At 41.9% G+C, this 12,115-nt stretch overlaps 1 protein-coding gene across 5 annotated transcripts in view; it reads left to right on the top strand.

Annotated features, from left to right (window-relative positions):
* Positions 1-806: 806 nt before the first annotated feature.
* LOC139558608 (myocyte-specific enhancer factor 2D homolog) overlaps positions 807-12,115 on the top strand; it is a 33,682-nt gene continuing 22,373 nt past the window's right edge. For 3 of the 5 annotated variants that reach the window (XM_071373836.1, XM_071373835.1, XM_071373832.1), the window contains exon 1: positions 807-987. The gene's annotated coding sequence lies outside the window, so the exon portion shown is untranslated. The remainder of the gene's footprint in view (positions 988-12,115) is intronic. The other 2 variants (XM_071373837.1, XM_071373833.1) reach the window with 1 other exon arrangement.

Here is a 12,115-nt window from a genome sequence, read left to right as displayed (position 1 = left end):
GGTGATGACTTGACAAAAGTGACCCGCTTGAACACACCCATACTGTTGGTCCTGAGTTCAATAAGCGGGAAGGTAGGCTACTCACTAAGCATGACCTCCTTTACACAAGGTCTTTGGAAATTATGTTCTGTGCAATAACAATCGATTTAGGAGGTGAAAGCAATTGATTAATCAAGATAATTAGAACACACTACCTGCTGCCTAAATAATAGGCCTATACATGCCTATACTGTTGAAGTGGCACCCTCTTCTGATCATGGAGGAGACTTCACAGAGGTTTTTTACAGTGTCCACATATCCACTTTCTTTGCTGTCAACTCAAAGACTAGGGGAAAATCTCAATTGCATACTCCTTGAGTCCTCTCTCCTGCCTCCTTTTCAAAATTAATTGGAGGAGAAGGTCAGAGGGGAGGGACCTCTGGCTTTCTCATCCAATGGGTTTTGAGAAGGAGAGAGGACGTGATGAGTATACAATTGAGATTCTCCCAACATTCTGTATGTATACTAAAGTCCTAACTGTAAACCACATATTTGTAAAACAGCTAACGGGTCTTCTACATGAACACGGGGAGGTAGGCCATTCGACTATACACACAGTGACATTTTACCCACATGCAAAATCATGCAAAAGGTAAATACAGAAGCGGAGGGATACAAAAACCCTTATAGAACATGGCGGTCATCCCGTCTCCTTCATGCCCTTCCTATTTACAGTAATTTATACTGTGATTGGCTTTGATGCTGGAGTGTCAGCTTTCTATTGGCTTCTTACAAGTCACTCATGAACGGTTTCAATGACGTAGGTTGTGCACTAGCTACATTGTATCGTTTGGCTGAACGGAATAGTTACATTTTACGGAGAAGGGGAGAGTGGATTTATCTAAATTGAGACGTCGATCATGATTATAGCGCATCGTCTTTTTATTATACCTCTATTTTAAACCATTCCTCTATCTTTTCACACGATTGTGGATGTAATATTTCAGGGTAAGTGGAATTATACATTTGCTTCCTGCGTTTTCGTTTTTTCCCCCTCGTAAGAACAAGAGTGTTTGTATTGTTTTAATCAAACCGTTCTAGACAGAGGGTAGGCTAATTTGTATTGACAACATTATTCACCCCCTAAATTGTTTTTAAAAATTATTATTATAATTGGTGAGCTCAGTTGTCGCAGTCATGGCACTTGATGGTTGGGTTGTATTTTTCGTAAGAGTTGAGGCTGGCAAGCAAGGTAGACTAATGGCTGTCGGTCGGCTTCGCCAGAGATTGTGAAATGGCCTAAAAGAGCACCTTCGCTAGACGACATATGAACCCTCCATTATGGTTTGAACGGTGAAAGCTCTCGGTTTATAACGGTGGAGGTGCGCGCATGTTGACAACAGGGCCACAACAAAAACAATAGAGCTAGAGCGAGCTGTCACAGCGGATTTGTTGTCTGACTGTCAGTCTTTTGCCACGTTCAAAATAACTTGGAACTCGGAATTCTCCGACTTCAGTGCTTTTATGAAAACGGGGAAAAAACGAAAATCGTTTTGAACGGTTCTCCAACTCGGAATTCCAAGTTGACAACTCGGGCATCTTTCTAGAACATCAACTTTCCGACCTGAAGATCACTGACGTCATGATTTGACCTCGCCCCCCCGTGTTCCCAGTTGGCTTGAAAGCGCCATCAGAATGTCTGTCCGTCTTTGACTTGTCTGTGCCTAGAGTAGGCTGGCTTGCTATTACAATTTTTTATAGACAATTATTTTTAATAGAAAATTATAGGCTGCACACAGTAGACCATATATTTCCCCTGGATTAACAGTCATACTTTCATCTTCAATGTAATTTAGCTGGTAGTGACGAAATACTCAGGTAGGCTAGCTATCAAAGGCAAAAACACATGTCAGAGCACGCTGATAAAACTTTCAAGCCTTTTTTTATGTTTGCATTTTATAATCACTATACTTCAAATCTCTCTCTGCATTTTAAAATCATTATACCTCTCAAATCTTTCTCATGTAAGTATTGCACCTTGATGTACTGGCTTTGCATGTGATTATTAAAACAAACAACAAATCACTAATCTGTGACGCTGGGGATTGGAGATCAACTAATACCATGTGCATGCTGTACTGCACATAGGGGCCTACACATTTAGATTTGTATACCTTCACACAGCATACCTTTAATAAATCCAATTACATTTGAAGGGAAACTGTATTGTATAAAGCTTCTTATGCAGAGATGGTCTTTCAAAGTATTTTGAAGGCCTTGACCACTGTTCAGATATAACAGATGTTATCTCATGTGGAAGATTTGCTCAGATCTCTGTAGCCAAGTGAGCAGTGCCATAGAACAGAGGGTATGGATTCCCTAGCTGTTTGTCCACCTAAATACTGTACTTTAGCTTATGCATAACCTCTTGATGCATCAGCAGACATTAATATTAGATTCCGGGCCTTGATTTAGATTCGTAGTGGAACGTTAATCATTTTAATGTCATGTGACCTGGAAATTGTCAGCTATGTTGTGTGGAGGGTCCCAAGGGATCCGATTCTTACTCTGATTCTAATGCTGCTGCTCGGGTAGAAGTATGCCAGACACAGCCTTGTGCTTTGGGGCCAGTCTGAAGGACACAATCATGTAGACTCCAATAGTCATTTTATCAATGCTTGAAAATAAACTCGTATAACCCAAGTTATTGTAAGCCTTACTTACAGTATGACATAGTTTGTTACACAAAACATCACCCAGACTTAAACCAACTTTTGATTTTGTTGAATTCATGGGAAATAAATAAATATAAACAATGGAGTACACATTCAAGCTGTTATCAGAAACCAATGAACTTCCAACCTTCTGAACACATCACATGCCATTCTAAGAGACAATTTATGCTTGATCAAAAAATATGGTCAGAGGCTGGTGGATGGTGTGACACAATTGCGGAACCTCCGGAGGGACACAGTGGCCAATTGGAGCTCCTTGCCGCATTCCTCTCAAATTTTGTAACAATTCTGAGGGCTCCGTATAGCTCTGCATTGACATGATTGGTTGACGGTAGGTGAGGGCGGGAGGTCATGTATAAACACAAACTTACTTACTTGACAACTTCCTTCACAACAGTTCTGCGCTGCTCGGCGATGCACAAGAAGTATGAATGCCTTGGCACCCCTACTGTACTTCTCTCACCCCAGTATTTACGGTATTACTGGCTTAGTACACAAAGGGGTGCCAAATAACCCGCAAAAAAGCCTATTGGGTGTCTACCAGAATGCCCCCCCAAAAATTGCACAAGTGATAGAGAATTTCCATGTCGTTTGCTAGCTAAATATGCTAACGTACGCAAAGGGAAAATGAAAAAATTGCAAAGACAGGCAATCCAGCTCATGAAGTTAAACAGGTAGTAACTATCGAATGTCATTTTTGGTGAGTTTGGACATTTACAAGCGAATGAGAGACATTGTGCAAATGAACAAAACACGACAAAAAGCTAACCCAATATGATGCGTTGTCACCTTATTAATTCAGCCACTTAGCAAATTAAGTTAGGGGTCTTCTTAACTAGGCTTGGGTGGTATCCAGACTGGCATACCGAGATATTCAGTAATACTGTCACTGCACACAAGGGGCACGGTTTTCAAACCCAACTGACCCTGCTTAGCTTTCGAGATCAGACGAGACTGCAGAGCATTTAGCACATTTTATACAATTAACTTAGGAGTTATAAGATATGTAGCTGGCAAACATTTAGTTGTGGATTCCATACTGTAATTAGATCACCTGGCGCATGCTGCACAACAGTGAGTGACTCACAAGGCTCCCGTCTCTCGTCGTTGTGTGCTTGTCAACAAACACTACGTGACTGGGGACTACCGGTAAGCTTGATAATGAAAAATTGTGACAGGGTGAAAAGAAGAACGCCGTGTTCTTTATCTCCTAACCTTATTGCACAAGTTGACTGCAGGTATTTACTTATACAATGTTTCTTTTTGTAGTTACTTTTGAAAAAAATCTACAAAGAAATAGTTCAACAGTATTGAGAAACCATCCCATGGCTTTTTCCAAATACCCCGGTATATGGTATATACAGTGCATTCGGGAAGTATTCAGAACCCTGGACTTTTTCCACATTTTGTTACGTTACAGGATTATTCTAAAATTAATCAGTTGTTTTTTTCCCCTCAGCAATCTACACACTATACACCATAATGACAAAGCAAAAATAGTTTTTAGAAATTTTTGCAAATTTAGTAAAAAAAATACATTTACATAATTTTTCAGACCCTTTCCTCAGTTCTATGTTTAAGCACCTTTGGCAGCAATTACAGCCTTGAGTCTTCTTGGGTATGACACTACAAGCTTGTCACATCTGTATTTGGTTAGTTTCTCGCATTCTTCTATGCAGATCCTCTCAAGCTCTGTCAGGTTGGATGGGAAATGTTGCTGTACAGTTATTCTCAGGTTTCTCCAGAGATATTCAATGAGGTTTAAGTCTGGGTTCTAGCTGGGCCACTCAAGGACATTCAGAGACTTGTCCCGAAGCCTCTCCTGCGTTGGTTGTGTGCTTAGGGTCATTGTCCTGTTGGAAGGTGAACCTTCGCCCTAGTCTGAGGTCCTGAGCGCTCTGGAGCAGGTTTTCATCAAGGATCTCTCTGTTCTTTTCTCCGTTCATCTTTCTCTCAATCCTGACTAGTCTCCCAGTCGCTGCCACTGAAAAACATCGCCACAGCATGATGCTGTCACCACCATGCTTCATCATAGGGAGGGTGCCAGGTTTCTTCCAGTTGTGACACTTGGCATTCAGGCCAAAGAGTTCAATCTTGGTTTCATCAGACCAGAGAATATTTTTTTTCTCATGGTCTAAGAGTCCTTTAGGTTTCTTTTGGCAAACTCCAAGCGGGCTGTTGTGCCTTTTACTGAGGAGTGACTTCCGTCTAGCCACTCTACCATAAAAGCCTGATTTGGTTGAGTGTTGCAAAGATGGTTGTCCTTCTGGAAGGTTCTCCCATCTCCACAGAGGAACTCTGGAGCTCTGTCAGTGACCATCGGGTTCTTGGTCACCTCCTTGACCAAGGCCCTTCTCCCCCGATTGCTCAGTTTGGACGGGTGGCCAGCTTTAGGAAGAGTCTTTGTTAGTTTCAAATGTCTTTCTTTTAAGAATGATGTAGGCCACTGTGTTTCTGGAGACCTTCAATGCTGCAGAAATGTTTTCGTACCCTTCCCCAGATATGTGCCTCGACACAATCCTGTCTCGGCGCTCTACGGACAATTCTTTCGACCTCATGGCTTGGTTTTTCCTCTGACACGCACTGTCAACTGTGGGACCTTATATAGACAGGTGTGTGCCTTTCCAAATCATGTCCAATCAATTGAATTTACCACAGGTGGACTCCAATCAAGTTGTAGAAACATTTCAAGGATGATCAATGGAAACAGGATGCACCTGAGCTCAATTTTGAGTATCATAGCAAAGGGTCTGAATACTTATGTAAATAAGGTATTTCTGTTTTATTTTTAATACATTTACAATAATGTATAACTTGTTTTCACTTGGTCATTATAGGGTTGTGTGTGTGTGTAGACTGAATTTTTATATTTAATCCCTTTTTAGAATAAGACTAACAATGTAGAATAAGTCAAGGGGTTTGAATACTTTCTGAATGCACTGTATATGGTATACTGCCCAAGCCCAGTGTTAATGCAAAATTCAAAGTTTTTCACGCAGGAAAAAAATATTCTTGCTGTTTTTGTAAACGCAGATGTAAAATGCTTCTTACTGAAATTTCTGCTCGGCATAAGATTACGTGTGTGCTTCAGTTGCTCTTCTAAACTCTGAGAATTCACGAACGGGCGTTCAGCAGACACTACTCTGACAGATGGGTATCTATTGGTAAAAATTCAAGATGAACTTAAAGCACAACATTAGGAAATGTAGCTGGCTACATTCTTTCCTTGATAGGCCTAAACATTAGGAATATGCTGGCCATGCATCGTTTTTGCCAAAAATACCTTCCTTATTCATTGTAAGCTCCCTTGTGTGGCTGCCAGCCAAATAGCGTTGGACTTCTGTCATCTGATGAAAATAAGCTATTTTCTGCCAAATGTGTTGCACTAATGTATTTTCTGTGTAGGAAAATTATAGTTGCATGTCCCTTATCACTCTATTGAAGCAAAAAATCACTGACTTTCAATATAAAACACAACCCCTGTCAATGCACAGCTGGAATCACCTTCCGGTTTCTCCTGTTGTTCCATTTACAAACAAACACTTGACTGGCTCAACTGTTTTGGGGAACTAAGTAAACTTCATAATGTGACGGGTGAAATAAGAACGCAATCTGCTTTATCTCCTAACGCATTGAACAAGTTGACTGCAGGTATTTATGCTTACTTAAAAAAATAGCTACAAATATTAAAATGTATAGAAAAACTTCAAAGAAGTAATATTTATGGTATTGTAAAACCATCCCTTGGTTATTTCCAAATACCCTGATGTAAGGTATACCGCCCAAGCCTATTAGAGAACGTGCTGTTAGACGGCCACTTCACTAGTCAAGTATACTGAACAAAAATATAAAGGCAACATGTAAAGTGTTGGTCCCATATTTCATGAGCTGAAAAAAAAAGCTTATTTCTCTCAAATTTGTTTACATCCCTGTTAGTGAGCATTTCTCCTTTGCCAAGATAATCAATCCACTTGACAGATGTGGCATATCAAGAAGCTGATTAATGATCATGCTGTTTACACAGGTGCACCTTGTACTGGGGACAATTAAAGGCCACTCTAAAATGTGCAATTTTGTCACACAGCACAATGCGACCGATGTTTTGAGGGAGTGTGCAAATTGCATGCTGACTGCAGGAATGTCTACCAGAGCTTTTGCCAGAGAATTTAATGTTAATTTCTCTAGCCTCCAATGTCGTTTTAGAGAAATTGGCAGTACGTCCAACCGGCCTCACAACTGCAGACCACGTGTAACCATGCCAGCCCGTGACCTCCACATCCGGCTTCTTCACCTGCAGGATCGTCTGAGATGAGCCACCCGGACAGCTGATGAAACTGGGTTTGCACAACCGAAGAATTTCTGCACAAACTACCTCAGGGAAGCTCATCTGCGTGCTCGTCATCCTCTACAGGGGCTTGACCTGACTGCAGTTAGGTGTTGTAACTGACTTCAGTGGTCAAATGCTCACCACTGGCATGCTGGAGAAGTGTGCTCTTCATGGATGAATCCCAGTTTCAACTGTACTGGGCAGATGGCAGGCAGCGCGTATGGTGTTGTGTGGGCGAGCAGTTTGCTGACGTCAACGTTGTGAACAGAGTGCCCCATGGTGGGGTTATGGTATGGGCAAGCATAAGCTATGGACAACTAACACAAAGGCATTTTATCAATGGCAATTTGAATGCACCAAGATACCGTGACGAGATCCTGAGGCTCATTATTGTGCCATTTATCCACCGCCTTCACTGCATGTTTCAGCATGATAATGCACGGCCCGATGTCGCAAGGATCTGTAGACAATTCCTGGAAACTGAAAATGTTCCAGTTCATTCATGGCCTGCATACTCACCAGACATGTCACCCATTGAGCATGTTTAGGGTGCTCTGGATCAAAGAGTATGACGCCGTGTTCCAGTTTCCGCCAATATCCAGCAACTTAGCACAGACATTGAAGAGGAGTGGGACAACATGCCACAATCAACAGCCTGATCAACTCTATGCAAAGGAGATGTCATGCTGCTTGAGGCAAATGGTGGTCACACCAGATACTGACAGGTTTTCTGATCCACGGCCCTACCTTTTTTAAAAAGGTATCTGACCAACTGACGCATATCTGTACTACCAGGCATGTGAAATCCATAGATTAAAGCTGAATGAATTCATTTCAATCGCCTGATTTACCTTATATAAACTACTCAGTAACATTTTTGAAATTGTTGCCTTTATATTTTTGTTCATTGTATTTTTACATCTGTTAAACACCTCCCCACCAACCTATATCAATTCACTTTTTTTGGCCCAAAATATTTCACCATGTTGGTCAAAATGTTGATTTCCTCTGGAAACATTGTATTTTTCTTCACCACATATTCAACAGGAGCAGGAACAGTAGCTCCCACAAGTTACACTACTGATTTGAGATAAAGGCTGGCTGGCCTGGCTTGTTTGCATTTTAAAGTTGGCCACAGTAGTAAAACAGTTCCTCTTCTTTAATTTGTCTGGTTGAACTGGAGGTACAGGGGCTCTGAGGATAGTTGTCCTTATGCGTCAGGAAGAAGATGAATATTTTGGGGAAAGCTGCTGGGAACAACGGATGCTACACCACTAAAAACTTTGTTGGATCTTGTATCGTTAAGAAGGCAGATTCTACACATTTTGCCATGCAGCTGAGAGAAAATGTTGCTGTTTTTAAAGCACTTCCTGTGATTCTACATGTTCTGCCATGGAGCTGAGAGAACATTTTGCAGTTTAAAATATTTTCCTGCAACTCTATGCATTCTGCCATGGCTTATTGTTTGTTCTTTTGCTCAAACATAACAGAACATACTGTTAAATACATTTAAAATGTTCCATGACTGTAGCTTTTATTTGGGTGATTTGCTAGTTCTCAAAGATTGTTATAAAAAATATATATAGGGTCATTATCTTTTCTACTTACTTTATATCTGGTTTAGTCGTTTACACTGAAGGTTTTTCCATCCCGAAAAAGTTATAAAATGTTTTTTACACTGTTTGGACCCGCCCAAGGATTTCAATGTTAGACAAATCCCTGTGTAAAACTGTTTACCATGTACTCTTATGGTCACTCGTTGACACACCAGGAACTCACTTTTGACACAATTTAGTTCACACCTGCCATGTTCAGCTATTGTGTTAGACCTGACTGCTCTTAGTAGCAGTACACCTGGCTGCACCATGTGCAGGTCCAGCTTGACAGGACCTGTGAACACTCTTTCCTCAGCAAGAGTTTGCAATGTGAAGCCAATGTGACAGGACTCAAATGGTGATTCATTGTAAAGAGACTCCATGTAGCCCTGGAGTGTGGGATTTCTGCCGCATGAGGAGATCATCTCTATCAATGAAAAAGGTCAAAGGAGAGGGAGGTGACAAGGAAAATTCCGAGATTCAAGAGAGCCATAATGAAATGAATCTGGTTACAGAGGAAAAACCAACAGGCCTAGGTGGGATAAGTGTAAGTGATCAAGAAGGGGTTTAACTGTATCGAAGAATACTGACCGTCAGGCCTCTACCTTTGAGCAGCTCTCTGCATGGAACCCAGCAAAGTCTTTGCAAACCACTGAACCTAGACTCAAGAAAAATGACAGAACTGAGATTTACTCAACCTGTCCTCCGTTGTGAAACAATGAGGAATCCCTCCATTAGCTGGAGTCAGGTAACCGATGAGTATTATAAGCCCCCCCCCCTCTTCAAGGCATGATGGCCCTGGCCTTCATTCTAGGACTTTGCCCACATTTCATTGACCAATGTGTAATCTGCTAAAAGGTCACTGCCACTAATTACTGTACACCACTCCAAAACCGACAGATGCCTAGCCTGGCTTGATTGCGCACTCTCTCTTAATCAGAGGACATTTTCACAGGGTGCGAAAGCACCCAGTTGACGTTTCAAGGAGACATCCAGGCAGGTCGATTGAACCAAGGTGACGGAAGGCCTGCCCTCGACAGATAATGAGGCGGTCTCTAAGGTCTCAGCAACCCGGAGCAGTCTATTTCAGACCAGCCTGCCTGAGCCTGTCCAAAGTGTCTGAGTCTGGGCCTTAGTTGAAAGCTATGTCTCTCCTTTAGCTCTTTGGGGTTCCTGTAATGTCACTGACAGAGTGAGCTGGTTCTGCTCTGGCTCGGTGTGAGTCGAGCGGCAGCCTCATTATCTTGGCATCTAATCAGTCCTCCAGCCAGCTCCTAATTGAGCCATCAGCGCCTTCGGAGGGAGGGAGAGGGAGGATGGACATGTCAATTACAGTAATGAGAGGGGGTAGCCATGCCGAGTGCCGCACGGGGAGAATAGGGCTGGCCACAATCCTTGTTGTAGTTAATTCTACGGCTAATCAAATATGTCAGCAAAGTCAAGAAATTGTTAGGTTGCCATTCACTGCGGGAGAGTCTGGGTGCTGCAAAAAGTGGTTGAGAATTTTTTTTTCACAAGTTGTGCTCTGGGACTTTTACTAGTCCTGTATTAGTGGACCTATTTAAAAAATAAATTAAAAAATAAATAAAAATAGCAGTCCTGTAGCTAGGGTTGAAAAGTTTCCGGTAAATTTCTGGGAATTTTCCATGCGAAGTTAAGCCTGGAAATTTGGAGAAATTATAAGTTACATCATAAAAGTTAGCTTATAACGGTGAACCTTTTTTTGTGCAATACACATAAGGCAATTCTAGGTCTTGTGGCATATTTTGGTTAATCTGTCCCCAATTCAATGGAATTGCAACCCTCTGCATGCGCAGTGCATTCTTCCATCACATGTACAGCTGGTTCTCAAGATCTTGCACAGTAATGAGATGCTATTGAGCCCACACTACTCCACTGTCTGAGCCAAGGACTACATGCTTTCTGGTAAGGTTTGATTACAATACTGGGTCGGGTGAATATATTTTATACGACATACAACATTTTTTGTTAACTAGTAAATAGTAGCCTACAGCAAAGTGTGTTAAAATCATTTCTAACTTGTTAACATGTCTGCTAGTTAGTTTTTGCTACCATGTGGGTTTTAGCTTGCTTGAGCCTAAGTGAGGGGTGTTAATTTACATGTTTCATTTTAAAACATTTATCTTACAAAGGAGTTGTTTAATGTAAATGCTTAACTATTTATCTGTACATGGAATTGTATTCGGTTTTTATTTAACCATTTTCCCCCTAATCTTTACAGGAAAATACCATGGGCACTCATGTGTGGAGACATTACACTGCAGCTAATCAAGAAGGAAAAGCTGTGTACATTTAGAAATTCTGTGCCAAATCATATGTGAAGAATGCAACAAAGATGCAGAATAATCTGGCCAAGTGCATAAAGTTCCCTCAGCGCTCACAACAAGCAACCCCCGACAAAAGTCCCTCAACTTCTATTTGAGGCCAGACGTTTTTTTGACTCAATGGAGGAACGTAGTCAAAGAAATGCTGATTTAATGTCTTGCACGAGCTGTGTATGCAACTGGTTCACCTCTGATGCTCACAGGCGATGTGTATTGGAAGAGATTTCTGAATGTTCTTCGCCCAGCCTACAACCCTCCAACCAGACATGCTTTATCTACTCATTTTCTAGATGCAGGGTTCAACAGAGTGAAAGCAAATCATAGAGAAAGCAGACTGTATTGCAATCATCTCTGAAGGGTGGTCGAATATTCGTGGGCAAGGGATAATTAACTACATCATCTCCATCCCTCAACCAGTATTCTACAAGGGCACAGACACACCGGTCGCTACATTGCAGATGAGCTGAAGGCAGTCATCAATGACCTTGGACCACAGAATATATTTGCACTGGTGACAGACAATGCTGAGAACATGAAGGCTGCTTGGTCTAAAGTGGAGGAGTCCTACCCTCACATCACACCCATTGGCTGTGCTGCTCATGCATTGAATCTGCTCCTGAAGGACATCATGGCACTAAAAACAATGGATACACACTACAAGAGAGCCAAGGAAATGTTTATGTATGTTAAGGGTCATCTAGGTCATATAGCCGCAATCTACCTCACCAAGCAAAGTGAGAAGAAATAGAGCACCACATTGAAGCTGCCCAGAAACAACCGTTAGGGTGGTGTCATACATGATGACACCAGTCTCCTGGAAGGGAAGGAGCCTCTCCAAGAAATTTGCCATATCAGTCTGCCGATATGGACAGCCCCATGAAGAGGATCCTCCTGGATTATGTATTTTGGGAGAGAGTGGTAAGCAGCCTGAAACTCCTGAAACCTATAGCAATAGCCATTGCACGGCTTGAGGGAGACAATGCCATCCTGTCTGATGTTCAGACTCTGCTTGCAGATGTAAGAGAAGAAATCCATACTGCCCTGCCCACTTCACTGTTGCTCCAAGCAGAGGAAACTGCAGTTCTGAAATACATCAAAAAGCTTGAAGTTGGCTGCCTGAAGCCCATACACGCC

This window comes from Salvelinus alpinus, chromosome 29, assembly GCF_045679555.1.
Source record: "Salvelinus alpinus chromosome 29, SLU_Salpinus.1, whole genome shotgun sequence".
In the NCBI taxonomy this organism is placed as follows: Eukaryota; Metazoa; Chordata; class Actinopteri; order Salmoniformes; family Salmonidae; genus Salvelinus; species Salvelinus alpinus.
This window is presented reverse-complemented; position numbering and strand designations above follow the sequence as displayed.